Genomic DNA, 24957 nt, shown 5'->3' with positions numbered 1-24957 from the left:
GAAGATTGTAGGGTAAAAAGATAGAAGTGGCTGAAGGTTATGATGAGAAGGAGGCTAGGGCCTTGTCCTTGACGGCCCCGTATGGCACAATGAGGAATTTAGATAAGAAGCATTGGAAGCCAGTATAATTTTAATTAAAAAAAAAAAAAAAAAAAAGCTTCCAAGGGCAGATTTGTATTACTTATTCGTAACTCTACCTAGAGTTATGGGAGAGAGTTAAAGAAGAAAGCCAGACAAGAAGCAGAGACAGAAGCTAGACAATTGTTCCAATAATCCAGGTGAGAGGTGATTAATGAGGGCTCTGCAGAGCAATGACACTGGCAACAAGCAGATCTGCGCTATCATTCTGGCTCTGCCACCTACCAGCAGTGTGACTTAGGGCTAGTTTTTAGCCTTTCTAACTTCCAAGTTCCTAAAATGGTAAGTGAGGGTAATAATTCCTTCATACAATTCTTGAAAGAAAGAAATGTGATAATCCATGTAAACTGTTTAACATATTGCAAGGCACATTTTAAGTATTCAATAAATTAGTGATATCATATTTCCTTGCAAAATCAACGCTCAATAGCTTTCTTGGGGAGCAGGACATGGAGCATTAGTTCAGGTTTTGTTTTTGGAAGTCAGGATTAAATGTTGCAGTTGATGGAGCATGTCTAGTACACTAAGCTACAGAGATTTTAGACACAAGCCAATATAACAGGTATCAATCTTAGTGCATAAACCTAAGGTATATTTCATACTAAAACTGCATTAAGGCCTCTCTCCATGTCAGAGTTTCAACTTCAGGAACCACTGGGGCTCCCTCTCTTGTATAGGTCCCATAGGCTACCAAAAATCTAAGGTGGGATCCAGACCCTTAATACAAAGTGATGTCATTATTTCCTTGGATTCTTCTGCTCTCCAGTATGAGGACAAAAGATGGTCTTCAAATGAGCTGTTGGAGGGCAATACTCTCAGTAGACTCAGTATCTTTTTGTTCAGATTATGCCATCATAGCAACAAATCCCAGAAATTCTAACGTTTTTCTTGCTCATGCTGCATGTTCATTTCACATGAGCTGGAGAGCTGTGCTGTGCAGTGTGAACACTCTGGGACCCAGGAAAACTAAACACTTCCAGGCATAGTGGCAGAGCGAAAGCAGCAGCATCATACATCCCTCATTGACTGTTTAGGCTTCTACCAGAAAGTGAAATGCTACTTTCTTTCATATTTAACATTAGCTAAAGTCATAAGGGTACCCTGAAATCCTAAAGGTCAACAAAATAAAATCTGAGCATGCACTCAGGAAGAGAAACATATTTGGCAAACAGCGCAAAGGCCTACTGCAGATACTGGTCACACTCCACTTCCCACAGATTTGCCCACGATGACCTTTCAATCTGTTCCTCAGTCTGTAAAGTGTAGAATACTGTCTCTACTAATTTCCACAGCAAGCTTCAATATGAGGCATTGCTCACTGATGGGGGATTTATCTCCATCATTCAACATTTATCCCAGAGACCACCACCCTGAGGAATCTCCATCTTCCAAGAATAGTACACTGTCTTTTAATTAAAAAAAAAAATTTAACATTTATTTTTGTGAGACAGAGAGAGACAGAGGATGAGTGAGGGAGGGACAGGGAGAGAATGAGACACAGAATCTGAAATAGGCTCCAGGCTGTCAGCCGAGCCCAATGCAGGGCTTGAACCCACCAACCATGAGATCATGACCTGAGCCGAAGTCAGACGCTTCATCAACTGAGCCACCCAGGCACACCAAGAATGGTTCACTTCTGCTTCTCTCTGTTTAAGCTTTGTTTGCCCCACAAAATCTGGAAGATAACATCTGTAAATTCTGCTTTCCGCCCACCACAGTTTTTAAAAAACTTAGGTCTGTATTACCCATTACTTCCTCCCAATCCAATTCCCTAGACAAAGGGTTCTGAGACACATTCCATGAGACAGCAGAGGGTAAAATGCTTTCAGCCATGAGGAAAACATCTATACAAATTACATTACATAAGTTTCAAACCTGACACATCTTAATCAAAAGCCAGTGAGCAAACCATAGTCCTTATGAACTGTCTAAGCTTTGGGAATAGTGAGGATCTGACCAAATCAGGAGGCAGAATGTGGAAAAAGCCTCTGAGACAAAGGCAAAGAGAAAGAGGGAAACTTAGCAGTAAAGCCTGGGCATGGCACGAAGGGAACCAAGGGCACAGAGTCTGTTCATAACCCAAATATGACGGTTTTAGTGAATGGAGAGGTAAGGGCTAATATTCAAGTTTGAGTCTGGTTTCTTGGGTGATACTATCATTTATTCAAATACTTAACACTGAAAGAGAAGTAGGTGCTATTTTTCTTTAACTGAGGGAGGGAGACTGGTTTGGTTATGTTCAATTTGAGACATCTGTGGAGTAACAAAAAACAAAAGACATCTAGTAGGTATCAATATGTGTGAGCCTGGATCTCAGCAATGGGTATTTGGATTAGAAATAAAGGCTCAGGTCGCATTAGTGCATAGGTGGTTGGTGAAGCCACAGAAAAGATTAAATCTCTCGGGGAGAGTAAGGGGATGGGAAAGACTGGACAGCTCACCTTGCCTTTGTTTGGGGGGAAAAAAGAAATCCTTTGTCAAGGTGACCACTGGATTTAATCATTAAACCATCTCTTCTTGGGGCGCCTGGGTGGCTCAGTCGGTTAAGCCTCCGACTTCAGCTCAGGTCATGATCTTGCGGTCCGTGAGTTCGAGCACCGCATCGGGCTCTGTGCTGACCGCTCAGAGCCTGGAGCCTGTTTTGGATTCTGTGTCTCCCTCTCTCTCTGACCCTCCCCCATTCATGCTCTGTCTCTCTCTGTCTCAAAAATAAATAAACATTAAAAAAAATTAAAAAAAATACCATCTCTTCTCTGTCAGATGATGGTGTTTATTCATATTCTGTCTGATAATTGATCTCTGGCTTATTCCTATATGCTGATACAAAAAACCGACCCTCAAATATATACCATGCAATAACTGAAACAAATGATGCCATTGCTTAACTTATCAGCTAAATAATAATTGCTATTACAAAAATAATGATTTGAGTTTCAACTGGGTGGCAGAATCTAGTTTAAGCACTTTACATACAGTTGATTTAAATTTTCAGGAAGACCTTATTCAAGTACATAGCTGTATCTTCATTTGTTTGTGGAAGAAAACAGACTGAAAGAGAGAGTGAAGGGAAAAGATTAATCTAGGATTTAAGTTTGCTTTTTTTAAAAACTTCTATTAACAAGTTAAATGCTGTATTACCTACTGGATGAAAGTATTGATTGATTTAGAATCATTAAATAGTGATTGTGTTTAGTTATTAGAGGTGAATTATAATTGAGGTCCTAGTTTAATTCTCTTTCAATCTTGCTATCCAAAGATCAACAACAACAAAAAAAATTACTTTAAATCACACACATGAACTAATAAGTGAATTTTCTCCTAGTCTTACTGGAGCTAATTAATACCCTCAGATTCTAATGTTTCCATTGGAGTACTATGTGGCAATTAGAAAGAATGAAATATGGCCCTTTGTAGCAATGTGGATGGAACTGGAGAGTGTGATGCTAAGTGAAATAAGCCATACAGAGAAAGACAGATACCATATGTTTTCACTCTTATGTGGATCCTGAGAAACGTAACAGAAACCCATGCGGGAGGGGAAGGAAAAAAAAAAAAGAGGTTAGAGTGGGAGAGAGCCAAAGCATAAGAGACTCTTAAAAACTGAGAACAAACTGAGGGTTGATAGGGGGTGGGAAGGAGGGGAGGGTGGGTGATGGGTACTGAAGAAGGCACCTGTTGGGATGAGCACTGGGTGTTGTATGGAAACCAATTTGACAATAAATTTCATATATTAAAAATAAATAAAAAAAAAATGTTTCCATTGGGCAGTATATATTGAATGTTTTAGAGAGTGCATGGAACATTAGTCCTTTCACTACAAATAGTTATGGTGGACTCTTACAAGAGCTTAAAAATGCCTTATCACATTTGTCACCTGGCAGTGTGTAGGAGTCCTGTTCTGGGGAGAATCACATAATTAGTAAAAAATACCTAACATTATTTCTCTACACAGCTAACCAGAAATTGAAAAATGAAAACTAGTAATGTTTGTTGAGAAAAATAAAATAATAAATAGCTCTTAAATAATGACTAAGAATTTAGCTCATACTCTGCATGCTGTCCATATTAAGGTGAAGGAAAATTTTTTTAATTGCCAGTTTTGACATGGTCAGCTTTTTAAAGGTAAAGTTTCCTTTACTTACATGCGATTTAACCCTACAAACCTATTTTATTATCTGCTGTAATCTGACTGAATTATGTGAACAGTTTTTGGCAAGACTACTAGAAATCTACTAGCCAAACTTTCTTATTATTGTTTCCTTCCATGCATTACAAATAGAAACTAATCCCCCCCTTCTGATTTTACCACCTTTTGGTATAACTATTTTATAATTATAAAGCTGTGATATGCTACCATATTCACTGGGATTTTAGAAGTTAAATCCCTAACATTCATTATTAACACATGCAACTTTAGTGGCTTAAATGGGTATTTAAGAAAGTTTCACCTCATCTGTGTATGGCAACTCTTAACAAATTACTTCAGAACAGATATTAATGTTTAACGCATTTATTTCTTGGATGTTCATTTGAAAAGAAGTCTCTTAGGCTGTAAATTATCAGAATGATAGGCTGGAGAGAAGGAAAATATCTATATTTTTCCTATCAATTAAACACCTTTGATTTTAGAGTCAATGTCTTTAGTGAAGTATTGCAAAGCTGTTAAACATTGTTCAGGTCTATTCAATTACTCTCGCTAAACATTTAAAAACTCCACAGGGAGAAATCGTGTTCCCAATGTCAGTGGTTACACAGTTACCAGTGTTAATCCCCTTACTCTTTAAAAATATCCCTACGGAAGATATCTGTTCTGAAAAGGGATGGTTTGCGATATGTGGAATGAGTGTATGTGGAATAAAGTGATGGATCTCAAACTTCAGAGTGCATGAGAATCGACTGGCATGTGTTCATGTTAAAACAAACTACTGCCCTCCACCCCTGGAATTTCTGATTTAGTAGGTCTGATGTGGGGTCCAAGAATTTGCATTTCTAACCAGTGCCCAGGAGATGTTGATGCTGAAGTTGTTGGTCTAGAAGGCACACTTTAAGAACCACTGGCATTGAGTTTAACTTTATTCCATTGTCTTCCTAGTTTAAAAAATGTTCAATAATTGAAAAAGTTATGGAAATCCTGTAGACTATATGATCCTATTTCTTGGAGGTTTACAACAGAAGTTTTAAGAAGCCTTAACAGTAAGAATTTTGTTGTTTAATTTTCTTCAAGTCAGTATATCTCCAAATTATTTGATCCAAAACCATTTTTAATCACAGATGATTTACATCAACTTGGATATTTATGGAGAGAGAGTTAAGGATATTCCTCTTAGGACTTTACTCTGAAAACCTCATAGCATTCTGTCTTACTCTTTTTCTCTCCTTCCTTTCTCAAGAAGGTATCTTGCTGTATTACATAAAGTTCTATGAAGCACTAGTCTTTAAGATAGAACTTGAATTTATTCCTTAATAGAATAGTAGAGAATAGTGTGAATCAAGTAGGCCTTTTCTATTTTAAAAAAATTTAATGTTTATTTATTTTTGAGACAGAGCATGAGCAGGGAAGGGGCAGAGAGAGAGGGAGACACAGAATCTGAAGCAGGCTCCAGGCTCTGAGCTGTCAGCACAGAGCCTGACGCAGGGCTCGAACTCTCCAACTACTAGATCATGACCTGAACCTAAGTCGGATGGACGTTCAACCGACTGAGCCACCCAGGTGCCCCAAGTAGGCCATTTCAAATTAGAAAACTAGGCTCAGAGCACATGATACATAAAGAAACCAGTTTGGCTGAAGTATGCGGTTCTATAGGATAGATGAAATGATAAAATCTCAGACCAAATCAGCCTTTTGCACATAGCCATGGTTAATATTTACCAAAGGTCATTGTAGTACTTTCAGAAAGCTTCTTGCTATAATTTTCAGCTCTGGTCTACTGTATCTCATTCCCAACCCCTGACTTTCCCACCCCATGTCAAGTTTCCCTCAAGAAGAAAGTTATTATTTCTACCCCAGGAATATATTTGTAAGAGAGTTTTATTTATTTATTTTAATTTTTTTTTTCAACGTTTATTTATTTTTGGGACAGAGAGAGACAGAGCATGAACGGGGGAGGGGCAGAGAGAGAGGGAGACACAGAATCGGAAACAGGCTCCAGGCTCTGAGCCATCAGCCCAGAGCCCGACGCGGGGCTCGAACTCACGGAGCGCGAGATCGTGACCTGGCTGAAGTCGGACGCTTAACCGACTGCGCCACCCAGGCGCCCCGAGAGTTTTATTTTTAATAGACACTGTAAGACATATAATCATGTTTGTTGAAAGAAAAAGAACTTTCATGGATTTTATGATTGAAGCATATGTATTGTTTAAGTATGAACAGCTGGGGTAAAGTCAAGCTTAGTTTAATCAATATTAATTTCGTTAAAATAATATCAATTTCAAAAACCTCTTAGTGTTATATTCTACCCCTTATTTATCTGTATAGCCTTTATGCACCAGTGTCACAATGTAGGGAATATGACCCTTTGGGAAAAGAATGACAAATGGCTAACTTTTATTTCAGCATACAGAAAGAGGGCAAGTAACGTCAAAAGCATTCCTTGAAAGCATAAATATTCTTTGGGAGACTGAAATAGAATATGCATGTTTATCATACCATGGATAATTTTTTGCCAGACATTACAATCAGCCAAAGATATTTACTAACCACCTACTCTGTGTTCAGTACTCTAGTTTTTCCATCTTCAGATCCAAATAAGATCCATAACTTGTAACAAATGGAAATGCTGCCTGGCAGCCAAGAGGTTGTTAACTCTATTTGTTTTGCATTGCTGCATAACAAATCATCGCAGAAATAACAGCTTAAAACAACATACATTTATTGTTCCACGTTTTTGTGTGTCATGAGTCTCGATACAACTTACCTGGGTTCTCTGTCCAGGATTTCACGAGACTACAATCTACGTTCTGGTCAGATACATTCTCATATAGAGGATCAACTGGGGAAAGATCATCTTTCAAGATCTCGCTGGTTGTTGAAAAAGTTTACTTCCCTGCAGGTGTGAGGCTGAGGTCAAGGTTTTCTTCTCCACTGTCAGCCAGGAGCCACCTTCACCTTCTAGAAGCTGCTCCATTCCTTGCTATGTTAACCTCTCCCTTGGCCTTCTCTCACTCTGGCAGCTTAATGTTTTTAAATCCAGAGGAGAGAGAAAATCCTTCTCATCAGGGATGCCACTCCCGCCCCCATGCTAGCCCCCAGTCTTCTTTTAAAGGTTTTCAACTAATTAAATCAAGCTCATCTGAGATGATCTCCTTTCGATTAGCTCCAAATAAACTGGCTTGGAACCTGGGTTCCCTCTCCCATATCCTGTTGGTTAGAAGCCTGTCCCAGCACACTCAAGGAGAAAGGAGTATATATATGGGGGTGGATATAAGGTGCGGGGAGACGACCATAGGTTGCATCTTAGTATTTGCCTTTCATGGTAAGATTAAGTCACATGTTCTTACAATGACAAGTAAATCTTTAGGAAAGAGAAAAAACACTGTAAATCAGTGGTTAACTGAAGAGCGAACTACATGAAGAGTTTTAGAATAAGCTCATGACTGGGCCCAGCACCAGAGTTTGTGATTTAATTGTTTTGGAGTAGGATTAGTGCATCAGTGGTTTTTAAATGTTCCCTGATGCTTCTTCATTCAGTTAGGTAGGCGCAACTGCTTTCAACAGTCGGAAAACAAAATGAAAGAATTAAAGTGCTTACCCAGTAGCACACCTGTTTGTAATCTCATTGGAAGACCTGAAATACATGATTGCCTAATTGAACACCTGCAGGAGAAGGGGCTATTGGATTTTGGGAATCATTTGTACTCACATTTTTGTAGGCCTGGGATATCTAGTTTTTAATTCTTTAGTTAGATAAAATGTTTAACTTATAAATAGTTTGCTTCCTTCTAATTTAATCATGTACTGGTGGGGTTAGGTTGTTACTCTGAGTAGGGGCAGGGAGTGATTGTACAGGGAATGATGGGTATGCCCAAACATGAAGCACCAAAATACCAGAAAGGTGGGGAGGGTGTCTGCACTGGAGTGGTGTCAGCACTAGATTAGTTATAAACATAAGGACTGAGACTGCAACTTTACACAGGTAAATATATTAAGGGTCCAAATTTCTTACTGACTGAGAATGGAGCTATAAATGCGGAAAGAAAGAAAACTACAATAAATTTTGTGATGATGTTTGATTGGAATTGGATTATCAGTGTGAACTCACATCTGTGTGAGTACGTATGTGTGTGTCCAATTGTCCACTGGAAGAGTCTGGGAGCAGTGATGCCCCAATAGTAATGAGCTCATTTAGTGCCTATATCTTGGCTTCTAAATACTCTTGTCACTAAAAGGAGCCTTGCCTTCTTGTAGAAGTGACTGATTCCAGGAGTGGGTCAGTAAATAAATAAGATGAGCCTGAAATATCTTATGAAGAAAGTCCTCAAAGAACGTTGGGGACATGTGAAAAGAACACAGAAATGAACTGAGGAGGCCCCCATTGTTGAAAACAGGGATGATTTAAGCATCAAAATAAATATGTGTCGCAGACTACGCGTCTGGAGTTTTCTCTTGACCAACAAGAGAGCGGACACAGAATTGAATACAAGAGAGGGTAATGTCTGTGAGGAGACAAGAGCCCTGAACAGGAGTTTCATCTCTGTATTTACTGAGTGCTCAAGATCTTACACACATGGTAAACGTGAAGAAAACAAGATCTTACACATGTGGTGAATGTGAAGAAAGCAATCAGATAATAACCATTAACTTGTGTGTGTAAGAAGCAAAGGGACTGGGGGAGGGCAAGTGGAGTTTGTGATCAAAGTACAATCATATATTGGCATCAGCTGGAAAGTAATTTCCTGGATGTGAAATAACAAGTACTCGTGATCCCATTACAATATCTTGCTAGCTAACCTTAGGCATTGTCTCCCCATGGTGGCAGCTTTCCACCCTAAGCGTTTTTTCTAACCCACTTATGTAAGTAGAACCTATTTCCCCACAAATGTGTGTTTTGATGTAGTCCCAATAATTTACTTTTCTTTTGTTTCCCTTGTCTCAGGAAACATATCTAGAAAGAAGTTGCTATGGCCAATGTTAACAAGGTTACTGCCTATGTTCTCCTCTAGGATTTTTTTTAAAATTTTTTTTTAACGTTTATTTATTTTTGAGACAGAGAGAGACAGAGCATGAATGGAGTAGGGTCAGAGAGAGAGGAAAACACAGAATCTGAAACAGGATCCAGGCTCTGAGCCATCAGCACAGAGCCTGATGCGGGGCTTGAACTCATGAACTGTGATATCATGACCTGAGCTAAAGTCGGACGCTTAACCGACTGAGCCACCCAGGCGCCCCTCTCCTCTAGGATTTTTATGGTTTCAGGTCTCACATTTAGGTCTTTATTCCATTTTGAATTTATTTCTGTGTATGGCATAAGAAAGTGATCTAGTTTCATTCTTTTGAATATTGCTGTACAGTTTTCCCAATATCATTTGTTGAAGAGACTTTCTCCCATCGGATATGCTTTCCTGTTCTGTCAAAGATTGACCACAGAGCTGTGGGTCATTTCTGGGTTTTCTATTCTGTCCCATTGATCTATGTACCTATTTTGTGCCAGTACCACATGCTTCCAATTACTACAGCTTTGCAATATAACTTGCAGTTCAGAATTGTGATACCTCCAGCTTTGCTTCTCTTTTCCAAGATTACGTTGGCTATTTAGGATCTTTTGTGGTTCCATACAAATTTTAAGACAGTTTGTTCCAGTTCTCTGAAAAATACTGGTGGTATTTTTATAGGGATTGCATTAAATGTGTAGATTAGTTTGGATAGTGTAGACATTTTAACAATATTTGTTCTTCCAAGCCACAAGCATGTCTTTCCATTTCTTTGTGTAGTCTTCAATTTCTTTAATCAAAATTTTATAGTTTTCAGACCACAGGTCTTTCACCTCTTTGGGTAAGTTTATTCCTAGGCATCTTACTGTTGTGGTGTGATTGTAAATGGGATTGATTCCTTAATTTCTCTTTCTGCTACTTCATTATTGGTGTATAGAAATGCAATGGACTTCTGTACATTGATTTGGTATCCTGCAACGTTACTGTCATAACAAAATACCACAGACTAGGTGGCTTAAACAATAGAGATTTGTTTTCTCATAGTTTTGGAGGCTACAAATCCAAGATAAAGGTATTATCAGTTTGGTTTCTTCATGGGCCATTCTCCTCAGTTTGTAGATCATAGCCCCCTCACAGCCTCTTCTCATGGTTATACCTCACTGTACATGTGTCCCTGGCATCTCTTTGTGCATCCAAATTATCTCTTCTTATAAGAGCACCAGTCAGATTAGACTGGGACCCACCCTACTGGCCACATTTTAACTTAATCACCTCTATAAAGGCCCTGTGTCCAGATCCAGTCACATTCTAAAGTACCAGGGGTTGGGACTTCATACAAATTTTGGGTGGATACAATCATCCCTTAACAGATGTTATTAAGAAATCAGTGCTAACTTCCTGATTTTGATGGACGTATTGTGGTTATGTTAGATAATGTCCTTTTCAGGAGTCACACACTAAGATATTTGGAAGGGAGAGGATATATGTCCTTAACTTACTCTCAAATGGTTCAAGGGAAAATCAAATTATTTGTATTATTCTTTCAAATATAGTAGGACTAAAAAAAACTTATTAGTGGCATTATGGAAGAGGTATCAATGTCATTGTGAGGGAAAAGTGATAACATAGTGGCAATAGATGTTAAGTGATCAGTACATGGTTTTCTCATTTTAGTTGTTGTTGCAAATTGTGGGAAAAGTGATTGTGGGAATCACTTTCTTGCTCTAACTGTGAAAGATATCCAGGCAGATAAACAAAATAGGGTCCTAAGAAAAAAAAAAAAAAAAGAGAGATAAAGCATAGTCAAGAAAGAAGAAAGAATTTTGACGCCCCAGGCACAAAACTTTACACCAACTTTTGACATCTTAAGTGCAGAGCTCTGACAGGTAGAAGGAAATACAGTTGTGGTTGCTGTGAATAAACTGGAACCATTAGAGTGAAGAGTAAGTTAAAGTAATATCTGGGAAAGACAGAAGATAAGTTCAGTATTAATTAATAATTAATAGCAGTTGATACTATATAAAGAGAAAACACCTGATTTTACTTCACATTGATTCTTTCTCTTTTGACTATTACTATCCTATTTAACTACATTTAACACAATTAGTTGATCAATGGCCCTGACTGTGTGTATGACATTCTGGAGAATACAGGACAAATTCTCTCAAATAAAGAACTTACCATCTGGTGGTGAAGGTTTAAAAAAAAAAAAAAAAAAAGATGCTCCAGCACTTTACACAAAGACACCAGAGGCCTGTCTTGCAGTTCATTGACTGAGGGAAAACATGGGGGTTAGGAGAATGAGAAAGTATGGCAATTACCCATTGTGCTGTGCTCTCTCTCCTTCATGCCTTTTCATATGCTGCAGATATTCTTCCTCTCCTCCCTTGGGCCTGCACTCATTTGACTAACTCCTACACAGCTATAAGTGCCTAACAGCATGAGCACTATTTTGTAGACAATAAGAAGACTTTTAATTTGGGCCTCATTTGATATTTCAAAGGATTCACTGATTCCCAGGCACAATAGATTTTACATCTTCCAGATATTCTTTTCTGATACCCCAAGACCCTGGGTTGAATGCCTCCCTTATAGGTTATCTAGAATTCTATACTTATAACTACTAAAACATCTCCATCATAATGATCTGCTTGCATGTCTGGATTTTCTACTAGCCTGTCTCATAGGCAAATGCTATGTTTCACTATTAGATCCTCCTCACTTAGCTTGCTGACTCATACATAAAAGTTTGCAAAATCTATTTGGTGAATCAAGGACTAAATATTTGCTGCAAACATATATAACCAAAGAACTTATAAACTCAGAAATTTTTTCTACTTGGAGAATCACTCACAAGTTAGGTGAAAATTGAACTGGTATTTGAAGTATTGATATGACTTGAAAGGATATAAAAGGAGGGAAAGGGATCATAGACTGAGGTAACAGTATTATACAAAGGCACCTAAGGGCAAGCAGTGTTGTGAGAATGATCCATTTTAACTGGATCAAGAGACTAATCTACTGGAATGTATGCTTTTTCAGGTATTGCATTAGATATTTCTGGAACAAAAATTGGGGGTTGGTTGTAGAGGAAATAAATATTAAGTTTAGAAGTATAAACCCTATGCTGTAGGTTATGAGAATCCAGTAAAATTTTTAAGCAGGGAATTGTCATTTTTAGAGCTCTGATTTGGAGTTCATTTATTACTTCACTACCAGTTTTCTCAGTTTTCTCCACTGTTCCTGTCATTGTGTCTGCTCTGGAGATAACACAGAAGAACTATCACAGAAGTCACTCTGAAACCCGTGTAAAGATCAGAAAGAGAGTAGAGAGAACCAGCCAATTGCAATAGTATTTAAATAGCCTGATGAGAGGTAATGAGACCTTTGCTAAGAAACTGTCATGGAAATCTTTGAAGTTATTTTAATAAGCATAATATAATGATTGAAAAAATAAGTATAAATAAAAACACAAATATAAATATTTTTGTGTATATTATATTACTTATTCATACCTGGAGAAAGTCTGTGTACTGGGATGAGGTAATCCTTTCACAGAATGACTTTTGGACTATCTTAGCTTATAATATTGAGTTTCAAATCTTCCTGACCTATTCTTATAGGTTCAGCTAATGTAAGCACGTGTAAAAACATATTTAAAGGGTAGAAGTCATTCATTGGGCTCATGAAAAAATACATGAAATGATATATGTGTCATGAATTGTATAGCTCTCTCCCCTTCCTTTTTTTGTCACTGGTTCTAAGAGGGGAGGAATTTGTTCTGCCTTCCTTAGTCACCGGAGGATTATGCCCTCTAGTAGAAGAGGTGTTCAAGGTCTTTTTTGGAAGGTGTTTTATCTATGAAGGTCCCTATCTTTCTAAAGCCAGGGAGACATGGAGGCTTCTGGATGGATGCTAGTTCCTATTACAGGGATGGTCTAATTCCAGTAGTCTTGGTTTCTGACCAGGGAGCAGTTATTAAAAAATATACCCCAGCGCCAACCAATCAGAGTAGGATCAACTTTCACTATTTATTTTTCTCAAAGGCAGTGGTATCAAAGCAGAGCTTACACCTCATTGGTCTCTCTTTTCTGAAGCCTCTGACAAAGAAATGTGTGTGAGAAGGGCAAGGTTAATTAATATTGATTCACTGATTTAATTGTATCTGTTTTAACTTACTTAGAGAATCGTACCTAATATATTAGATTAGAACATTTCTCTGGCCTCTTGGTTTTGCTGACTAATATAAAGAAAGCTTTGATTCATAATGCATTTGGGGCTAAACATATTCACAGTCTGATTCTAAACTTAAATTTTCAAGGAGAGAAATCTGTGTCAATGTTCTGACCGTGAAAATGTCCCACTGCTTTACTTTTTTATCCCAACTCCTAAGAATGCCTTATACAACACAAGACTTTAAGAAATATTACCCCTATCTTTAAACTGACAAAACTGGCTTTATGTTGGTAGCCATTGGGATTAAAAGTGTAATGACTAGGAGAAGATAATGAGCTCCTGGGGTGACAACCTTGTCTTTCCTCCCTTATTGAAATGATGATGAATGTCCCAGAGAGTGTCAAAGTTAGTTGCCACCCCCCTTTCTTTATATTCCATTGTAGGCCCAGGGGTCAGAAATTGTCTTAGTGTCACCAAAAATCAGTTTAGCTGCCTTGGCATACTTCCATCTAACTGATGCATTCTTAAAATTCATTTTTAAGTGTTTCTTAAATAGAACAGTTGCAGCTGAATATTATTAATGCCAATCATTGAAAACAGGTTTATTTTTCAAACGTGTATAGTAAAATACACTATCATTATATATTGAGCAGCTTTACAATTTTAATTTTGAGCAGTTTTACAATTTTGAAGGTAATATATTGGGGGCTGAAGTTTCAATTGTATGTGTGTGGTTGCAATCAAAATAATGCAAAATCATAAGAATCATTGAAACTGTGGAGGCTCTAGTTAAAAGAACAGTACATTGAATAATAAGAAATTATACCATATGTACTTTTTGAATACTGGTCTCATCTTTATTCATAGCATATTGGTGATTTTTAAAAGGATTTGTTTCTAGAATAAACAAGAACACTTCAAAAGCAGACTCAGGCTTAGTGAAATAGTTTAGCATTAATAAATTAACTGAAGTTTAATAATAAATCACAGTGTGCATTTGCTGAGTACCTGATACTCAGTGCCACTGAGATCAGTGCCATGGACTGATCTCAATAGTTTACATATACAAACTCATTTGATCCTCATAGCAATTGTATGAGTAAGATACTATTATTATCCTGATTCTACAGATAAGGAAATAGGAGGCATGAAGATTTAAGTATCTTGCCCAAAGTCATACCTAGTATGTGTCAGGGTAAAAACTTGAATCCCAGCAACCTGGCACTAGAACCTGTATTCTTAACTACTGTGCATTTGCTGTGCTATGTGCATTTGCTCCTCCGAGCCTAGAAACAGTGGGGACCATGCTTGCCAGTGTGAGGTGCCAGCAGCCAGTAGCCAAGTGGCAGAGAGAATATGGGAGCATCAGCTGTTGAGGGGCTCAGAGTACTCAAGCTGCTAGTACTTTATAGTGGAAGAGAGTAGAAATGAGAGACAAGAGGTAGATCTAAGAGGCCTCTGCCTCACTAAAGTTATATTACCAGAAAAATAAATTTGCAGAATTTAATGAAGTTGCAAGAGTGAATTAATTTCTACTGAGATCAAAATGGGTTTTCTAATATTGAGTGATGAAAACAAACCTTTCCACTGAAGTATCTCCACTGTTTCCTGTTAGGGGATGTTCTTAAGTCATAGTCATCTTTCAAGAAGTTAGATCACCATCTTGGTGGCTCAGAGTGGCAGATTATGGGATGGGCTGTGCTATGGTCTGAATAAACATTCATTTGTCTTTCCAAACTTCTTGTGCTGAAATTATAATGCACAGTGTGATGGTATTAGAAGGTGGGGCCTTTGGGAAGTGCTTAAAGCATGGGAGTGAAATTATCAATAATAGAATTAGTATCTTCTAAAAGACTCCAGAGAGATTCCTTCCCCTTTCAATATATGAAGACACAAGGAGAAATCTATGACGTGGAAGAGGGCCCTCATTCAACTATGCTGGCACCCTAATCTTGGATTTCCAGCAACCAGAACAATGAAAAAAAATATTTTTGTTAATAAGCCACTCAGTCTGTGGTATTTTGTTATAGCAGCCTAAATAGACTAAGAAAGCCTGTGAATCACAAAATATTTTTAAAGGACTAATAAGCCAGAGAATTTGGTATTTCTCTTTTCTAGACTTTATTAGTTTTAAACTTCTAGTTATTCTTAAAATGATTTGATATTTATTTCTCCTTATTTCTTCTTTCATCTTCCTTCCTGAAGCTCTTGACCTTTCTTGATCCTCTAAAAATTTCCTACACTCAGGAGTGCACCTGCATGCCTGACAGATATTCTTACAGTCAGTGCCCATGCTATTTGTACTGTTAATTATATCGATTATCATCCCTGCTTATGCCACTACCATTGTCCATGTCTTATTTACTGATTGTCCCCTTCTTTTTCAAGAACCATCCAGAAATGTGAAACATAGTGGGCAATTCCAGAGGATGAAAATGAATATTAACTATTTTTCCATCTCCTAATCAATATAGAGCTACAAATATCACCCTTTTCCTGAATATAACCATAAACATCAATGTAAAAAGAAATAGCTAAGAACAATTATGTTTGATAGCTAAGGAGTGATTTTGATCTGAAAAAAATTTTCCTCACTTCTGAACATTCAAAAAAGCATGAATCTTTAGTGCTTTTAGGGATCTGGGAAGTGAGCTAGATCAATCTCTTCCTTTTACTGGTAAGAAAACCCAAGCCAGAGCACTTATGTGAGTCACTCAAGGCCATAGGGATTGCTCAGGGAAGAAGCAGAAATGGAAATGTCAGATAAATGATATGAAAATCCTGGGCCACACCTGAAGAACGAACTTGTTAACATGTATGTAGAGTGTCTGTTATGCGCCAAGCTAAATTTACTCACATTAAGATTTAATTTTCACAATCATCTTATGATTGTGGTGGGTAGGTACTATTATTTCTATTTTACAGATATGGAAGTGATACACAGAGAATTTCTTTAAGTTATGCAAGTTTTTACAGGCATTGAGCAGCAGAAATGATATGATACATTAGGTATTCTCACTCCTGGGTCTGTTCTGTTAGTCACTGAATTTATCTCCCTCCCTTAGACTTGCACCAGCCATTTCTTATTACTGGCCATCTCTGCTTGCATTCCTTTGAGGCATGCTTTGGCTTTTAATCTAGGTTGCTGGAATATACTTGTGCCTTGATTATAACAACAACAACAACAACAACAACAACAACAACAAAAGACCCAAACAAACACATTTTCTTTTTTTTAGAAAATGTAAGGTATGTGTAAAGAGGAAAAATGCCTTCTTCTGTCTGGCAATACATGCTTGCAGTGAGGCTCAAAATAAGTATGAGCCATGGAAGCTACTTATTAATATTGCCATTTACGTGGATAAAAGAGACTTATCCAGAAGACAAAAAACAAAACAACAGAAAAAGAGAAACAATACTTAGAAGCCATAACCACAGAAATAATAACTAAGACATAGGCATAGACAACATCATTCAGCAAATATTTACTAAACAGCTTCTCTACACCATGATTAATTCTAGGCACTAGTCTACTGCCATGAATAGAATGACAAAGATTCTTTCTACTCGTGGGTCTTACAGGGCAGTGGGAGAGGATACTCAAAGAAAAACAACAAAAAACATAATGCATATGTAATTTTATATTTTGTTAAAAATGATAATTTGTTGAAAAGAGGGGAGTGTGGGATTTGAGAGGATTGAAGAGTTGATCATAAACATTTTTTTTTAAATTTTTTTTTCCAACGTTTATTTATTTTTGGGACAGAGAGAGACAGAGCATGAACGGGGGAGGGGCAGAGAGAGAGAGGGAGACACAGAATCGGAAACAGGCTCCAGGCTCCGAGCCATCAGCCCAGAGCCCGACGCGGGGCTCGAACTCCCGGACCGCGAGATCGTGACCTGGCTGAAGTCGGACGCTTAACCGACTGCGCCACCCAGGCGCCCCGATCATAAACATTTACATAGAGTAATGAGATTAGATTTGCTTGAAAAGCTGAGATTTAAGTAAATACTTGAAGACAGAGAAGCAGACATTTGGACAAAAGAAGGCAAGTAAGTATAACTCTCCTTATGAAGGGAGTGTTGCTTGGTGTTGCAAAGTACATCAAGAAGCCCACTGTGGTTGAAGTAGTCTGAGGAAAAGAGTAGTTGGAGACCAGATCAGAGACGTAACAAGGGGACAAATCAGGCAAAGCTCTGCTGGACTTTTATTCTAAGAGCAAAGGAGAGCCATGAGAAGTTTTTGATATGAATCAATTTACATTTTAAAAAGTCATTCTGATTTGTGCATTGGGAAAAGTGTAGGGAGGTAGTGTGGAATTTGAGATCACAGGACATGCTATTGCAACAATCCCAATGAGAGATCACATTGAATTCTACTGGGGTAGGAACAGTAGAGGTAGTCACAAGTAGTTAACTTCTAATTTTTTTTTTTTTTTACATTATAGATGGTAAAATTTCCTCATAGGTTTTTTATGGGGCCCAAGAGAAAGAATAGAATCAATGATGGATCCATTTTTGTTTTGTTTTGTTTGTTTTGTAAGCATTGGGAGAATTGACTTATCAGCAACTAAGAAAAAATTCTAGTGGTACATGCTTTTGCAGAAAGAATACTATTTCAGTTTGTATAGATAGTATTTGAGATAGACATTAGATTTCCAAGTGGAAATTTAAAGTAGGTGAGCTGAGATGTGACAGAGAGGCCTAAGTTAAAGATAAAACATTCAGTCATATAGGTAGCATTTTAAGCCCTAACAATACCAAAGAAATGTGTGTGTATCAATGGAGAACAAAGAGGACGAAGACTCAGCCCTTGACACACCAATATGAAGGCAGAAAAGGGGAGAAATCATCAGAAGAACCTAAGAAGGAACAAGCAAAGGGTTATGAGTGCCACTGAAGTATGCAAGGTTCTGGGAAACAAGAAACTAGAGTATTGATGAGGAGGGAGTGATCAACATGTGGAATTCTGCTGATAAATCAGGTAAAACAAAGACATAGCCTTGATTTTTGGATTTAGCAAGATGAAGGGCATTGGTGACATTTACTTCACAGTTTCAGGGAGCAATGAGTGTAAAAGTTGAGTTGGAGTAAATTAAACAGAGAATGGGAGAAGAAAAACTGAAGAAAACAAGTGTAGCAGCTCTGGAGAAATTTTACGACAAAAGGGAAGAGTGAAATGAAGCTCTGGCGCTTAGGGGATATATGTGTGTATATGTATATGTAAATGTATATATATGCATATGTATATGTATATGTATATGTATATGTATATGTATATGTATATGTATATGTAAGATGTCTATATGCTGAAAGACATTATCCACTAGAGTGAAAACTTAAGAGTGAGAAGAAAGATCAACTTAGGGACAAGGGAAATGGTTGCATTTTAAGTGATAGAAAAAATGTCACTAGACAAAGGGAAAAGAGCAATCAGAGCAGAGATTTTAAAGAAAAATAAGAATGCTCAAACACTCCTCTTCTTTCTCTATATTATATTCCTTGTATGGTTTTGGAATAACTAGATTATAGTCTGAATATAACTGTTTAATAAAAGGTATTGGATAAAGCCACACTCCTGTAGGGGTGGTGTGTTTGGGGACACTGCATGCTAGCTACTGGGAAAGAAATCACTTGAAGAATAGCAGCTGGCCAATCAAATACATCCCAATAGGATGGCACTATTTTGGAGAATTTATTATGGCCTGACTGTCAGAACTGGATTCATGCTAATGAAACTCACAGAGAATACAAATTTATTTGTTTGAAATAGGCACATTCTCATCTGCCTAATGCAAGAGACGTTACCACATATTGTCTTTTCATCCCTTCCCTTTTTTAAAGTCTATCTCCCTTCTCTTCATATATTCTTCAAGCTCTTTGAACACAGGTAAATACAATTATTTTAATGTGTGTTACCCTAGATACAGTGCAATGCAGTCATGCCTCCCTAAGAGCATTCTTAGGTCACTTTGATCAGATTAAAGGTGCATAAAGAATGTCTCAAATCAAATAAATGATTTAGACAAATGTGCTGATGATAAAGCTTATTGTACATTTTGAAGCGCCCCAATTAATGTATCACAGGATAAGGTTTACTACAGCAGTGAAGGAACTTTGTGTGTACCTCATATATTACTCACAGGTAGAGGTTGAGTTCTTCTTGAAAAGTATGGCATCTTGATGTTAATCATCCAGGAGACAGACAGGACCTTCAGAAAAGCCAGAGGCTGATCATTTACATCCCTCTAGGCTACCCTTTTACACACTTACAGCAGATATTTAGGCATATGCCCTGGGTAAGCACTAAATGGCACCACTTAGATGATAGCTGTTCAAAAAGTAGCAATGTCTACCAATGTGGGATTGATTTGGTTACCAGCAACAGACCTAAGAAAAATGAGTTTAGCAGAATCAAGTAAAAAAGTCCAAAAGTACATATTCTGGGATAGACATGGTGACTTTATGTTGCCATAACACCACAGGCTATTGTCAGCACCGTCATTCATTTTTTGCAGGTGACGTCTGTCCTTGATCTCATTGTCATTGGTAGTCACTACCTTTCTCTAGTCATCATGTCTCCATAAAAGGTGAAAAAGGGCTGTACAAAGGCCTGCCAGTTGATTCAGCTTCCCAGAAGCCTCACCCAAAACTTCTACTCATATCTCACTGGCCACAAGCTGATCTTGCTAAAACAACTGGAAACATAAAGTTTTGGAGCTGGACACAATTCCACTCCGACAAAATCATGGTTTTGTTACTAAGGAAGAAGAAAATGATAAGCTTGGGATAGGAATAAATTTTTTCCACAGTTGGACTGTGTTATAAACCCTCTAGGAAGCTATTTCTTTAAAAAAATCTGATAATTTGTGTATTAATGCCTTAATTTTATTTCAATTTGGTATGCCTGGGATTTTATTTGTATTTGAATGTTCCTGACTGGTTTCTGCTGTTGCTATATTTAACTAGATTTTTAAGAATATTGCCCAAAGTATTGATGGGAGATCTTCAGACACATTATTTACATATAGTGCCAATTTTCTTCTTTATTGCTTTGATAATTATTTTTCTAGGCCCATTCTGTTAATAGCTTTTCCCTTAAACTTATACTATGCTTTTGGCAAAATAAACCATTTATTACATGGGTAGTCTTCCATAGAGTGATTTTTGTCTCATTATGCTAAAGCATTATATGCCAAAGACTAATACCACAAATTCATTGAGCTCCTGTGTAATCTATATTTCCAAAGATCAAATAATTTATAATAGTTCAATAATTATAATTATTAATTTGGCTCTTTTAGGTTTTTTTCTTTACAATCTTTTCCCAAACATTAGAAGACAAAATTTCTACTTAAACAATTCCCTAAATGATGTTTTCTTTGTAATTTGCCTGTTTCATGTAATCTTATTTTCATGATGATAACAATTCTATGAGGATATGGTTTTTTTCCCACCTTTTATTATGTTAAGGCCAAATAATAAACATTTGTAAAAATGCCCATATTTACAGAAACTTAAAATCCAACTTTAGACCAACTATTTTTATAATTAATAATATATGCTTCCTGAATACTTACCCTGTATCAGAGTAGTAACAATGTGCAGACAAATAACATCAATCATACTAGTCCTGATTTAATGACAAAACATGTAAGCAAATGAACATCCTAGAGATCTAGAAATTGCTCAAATGATTCTGAAGAAAACCTGGCATCTTGATGTTAATCGTCCAGGAGACAGACAGGACCTTCAGAAAAGCCAGAGGCTGATCATTTACATCCCTCTAGGCTACCCTTTTACACACCTACAGCAGATATTTAGGCATATGCCCTGGGTAAGCACGAAATGGCACCTCTTAGATGGTAGCTGTTCAAAAAGCAGCATTGTCTACCATTGTGGGGTTGATTTGGTTACCAGCAACAGACATAAGAAAAATGAGCTTAGCAAAATCAAGTAAAAAAGTCCAAAAGTACATATTCTGGGATAGAAGTGGTGACTTTATGTTGCCATAACACCACAGGCTATTGTCAGCACCATCATTCATTCTTTGTGGGTGACTTCCATCCTTGAGGATCTCATTGTCATTGGTAGTCACTACAGTTCTAGCCATTATGTCTCCATAAAAGGTTAAAGGGCTGTACAAATATTGAATTAAAGTATTGAATTAAAGAAAAAATATTGAATTACAGTATTGACTCAAAGAAAAAGTTATGCAAGGAGATTTTTGATAGTGAGACAAGCATATTCCTAAAAGGGAACATTTTAGGCAAATATACACGTTGGTTTGACCAGCAGTGGAAGTGATGTTTTACTATGACAGGAATCACAGGGAAGAGAAGAGTTGATGTGAGCAGGTTCTAGAAGCAGGCAGGATTAAAAACACTCTTACATTGCCACACATGAGTCTGAAATTATTCCATAGGCCAACATTTATGAAAATGTGTTCATAAACATTTACACTCTTTCCCTCTCTGCCTCAGATTTGATAACCAAATAGGTTTGGGAAATAGTGAATGCTGTTTTATATTCTTATATATTAAAAATGCCTATAACATTAAAATACTCTGAGAAACCTACAGTAAAAAACAGTTACATCCACAATTTCCTAAGCTTATTTGTCTAAGTAACTTTTCTCCATCCCCCACGTCAGCCCTGTTTTGGATTTCAATTGATATTCATGGAAGACAATGTTATGGGCTTTGTAGAAAGCTTTGAATATGGCATCACATCAATGTGCTTTTCATGTTTCAAAAATTTATTTTAGTAGTTATTTTAAATTGGGAGCTTGGAGAGCTTGGAGACCAGAAACCAGTTATCAGGTTATTGTACCAATCCAAAAATGGGATCATGAGTTCCTGAGCAAAGCAATGTTAGTGGAAGAAAAGAGAAAATAATGGGTTTGAGAGATACTTAAAAGATACAGTAAGAAAAATTTATGGATAATGCAATAGACAAGGGTCATTCCTATACAGGTAATAAAATCCAGATTACTGCAAAAGAGAATAGGGGATATTACATGGGAATGCTTACATATCCAAATCAGATCAAAGCCTTGTGAAAGATGCTTGATTTTGAAATGGAGAAAGACAAATGCCTATTAGTAGCTTTGAAAGTCTCCCGACATGAAATAGTGATAATACAAAGCTAGTATTTTAGCTTGAAATAAAATTAATTCCTCATAAGAGCATTTGATTGTAATGTAATTCGGTAAGAAAAGTTCAATTTTTGACATAAATGTGTTTTATGAATGTCGTGGGAACATGTGTATTTTGTCACTGGGTAGCACACCAAGATGAGATTGAGAAAATCATGTAAACTGTCAGTCTGAACAAGGATGATATGGCAGAAATGTGATCTGAGAAATAATATTCTGGTTAGGCACTGGGAACCAGAAGATGATTGTGTGATGTATTTTTGCAACGTGTGACAGAAAGTGAACAAGCAAGTCTTTGTTGGTTAGTTCTATTTTTAACTCATTAAGGAACTATATTTAATCCAAGTTTTCAGTATTTGAAAGACAAAGAATTTATAAACCTTAAAATTGTATTCTTGGTTACTCTCCCATTTCTTCTTAATGTCAAACTCTCTCAATTTGGGTGCCATACCAAAAGTTTTTCATCATTTTTGATGACAATTAGGTGTTTATATGATACTAAAGAACCTAGAACTTGGAGGATTAGTGATTATAATTATAAACACAGTGTCTCATAATTTTTATTAGAAGTATAATAAAGTAAAACTAACCATTTAGTTTGGTGAGTATGCCTTTTTTTGAGCTCTCATATTTATTATAATATAGAATGCAAGAGTATATGTCACAGTTGAAATAATGAGATTAAACCAAGATTTCCAATATCTGCAAATTTTATAAGAATATCATAAACCTTAGATGAAAGGAAAATTTAGATTAATATCTGCCCCAAATAATTTAAGTGTAAAATACCCAAATTTAATTGAATATAAAAAATTAAACATTTGAACATGATGGTATGAACATATTGAATAAGAATGAGTGTTCTAATGTGAATATATTGTGTTATCTAATGAATACATGACAATGTGTAGCATTGTGTGTGAAATCTTGAGTATTCTATCCCATTTCTCCTTTCTTATGTTTCTGTTGATCATAAGGAGAAACAGACAGTTCTTCTCTAAAGAAGTATAGGCCCATCTGCTTCTCATGTTGACTCTCTTTATGCTTGAAAATTTTAAACTAGTATTCAGGCAATTTTTAAAGCTGATCTAAAAGAACTTTAATTTTTAAATTTGGCCAAAGAAATCATGATCTCAACTTACTTATTTTGTTAAAATATTTGATATTGCCTCAGTTTGTTCTTTTCCAAATGAAGTTAAGTTAGTATCAACTTTAGAGATTTTCACTATTTATAAACATAATAGAAAGTAGCAGATAAGGTCAAAATTTATGTATTCTGAAGTCAATATACTGCTAAGTTACATCTATCCTCATGGATTCCTTAGTGACAACATGAACTTCATTTTTTTTGCTCTAATATATATAATATATATATATATATATATATATATATATGTATTTTTTTTCCTACTTTTCTTTACCAACTGATCATTCAGGAATAAAAGTAATATCTACCGATAAAAATTAAGTTAATTTACTTTATGCTGAGAAATTAGACTGTCAGAAAAGTAAAATTGCTATTATTGTTATAAACTTTAGTTAAATATGTTCAAACGGACAGTTACAATTGACATTAACAAAATACAAATAGCATTTTGATTCCTACCATGCACTCTTATTGTCTGCTTCCCAGTTTATATGATTTAAGTGTTTACTTTCATTTCAGGTTGGGGAAAATCTGTGGGAGAGATTTTGGAAAACTGTCTATAAAAATATTAGATTTTAATCATTCTTTGCTGAGTTCAACAAAAGAATAGCAGAAAGTGAAGTAATCAACAGGACATCTTCTCATCCATTAAGTGAATTAAAGGTCAAAACTTTCCATGGTTTGTAGCATCAAGGATTGTGAGTGCTGTAATACATTTCAAGGCAACCACTTGTAAGGACTAGTCACTATCATCTACAATTCTTAGAAAGGTTTTATGCCAAATTTCATGACTTTCTTCATACTGTATATTGGGGAACAGAGTGAGAAACATGCAGTGTACAAGATGGTTGTGTGTGGGTTTGAAGAGGAAGTAGATTTGAATTTGATGGAGTTGTGTGAAAGTGGAAAAAACCAAAGGCTGAACCACTCAAAATATTCCTGCAGGTTTTCCATAAATGTGGGGAGGTTTTTTATTCTAAGATATTCAGAGATTCTCAGTGTTTCTATGTTCTATGTCCTCTAATATTATATGAAAGGAATCTGTTTCTTGGTCATTAAACATCTCACTACAATAGGTAGTGACTATATTTCTCTTTTTTTTTTTCAGATATTTCAGAAGTACTAGAAGGGGAAAAATATATCAGTGGGCACATTTAAATAAAATACATCAATAATAAATGATTACTGTGTG

This window comes from Puma concolor, chromosome B2 (assembly GCF_028749965.1).
Source record: "Puma concolor isolate L17-30 chromosome B2, mPumCon1.1.hap2, whole genome shotgun sequence".
NCBI classification, from domain to species: domain Eukaryota; kingdom Metazoa; phylum Chordata; class Mammalia; order Carnivora; family Felidae; genus Puma; species Puma concolor.
The sequence above is the reverse complement of the archived record's forward strand: the minus strand, read 5'-3'. Positions refer to the sequence as shown.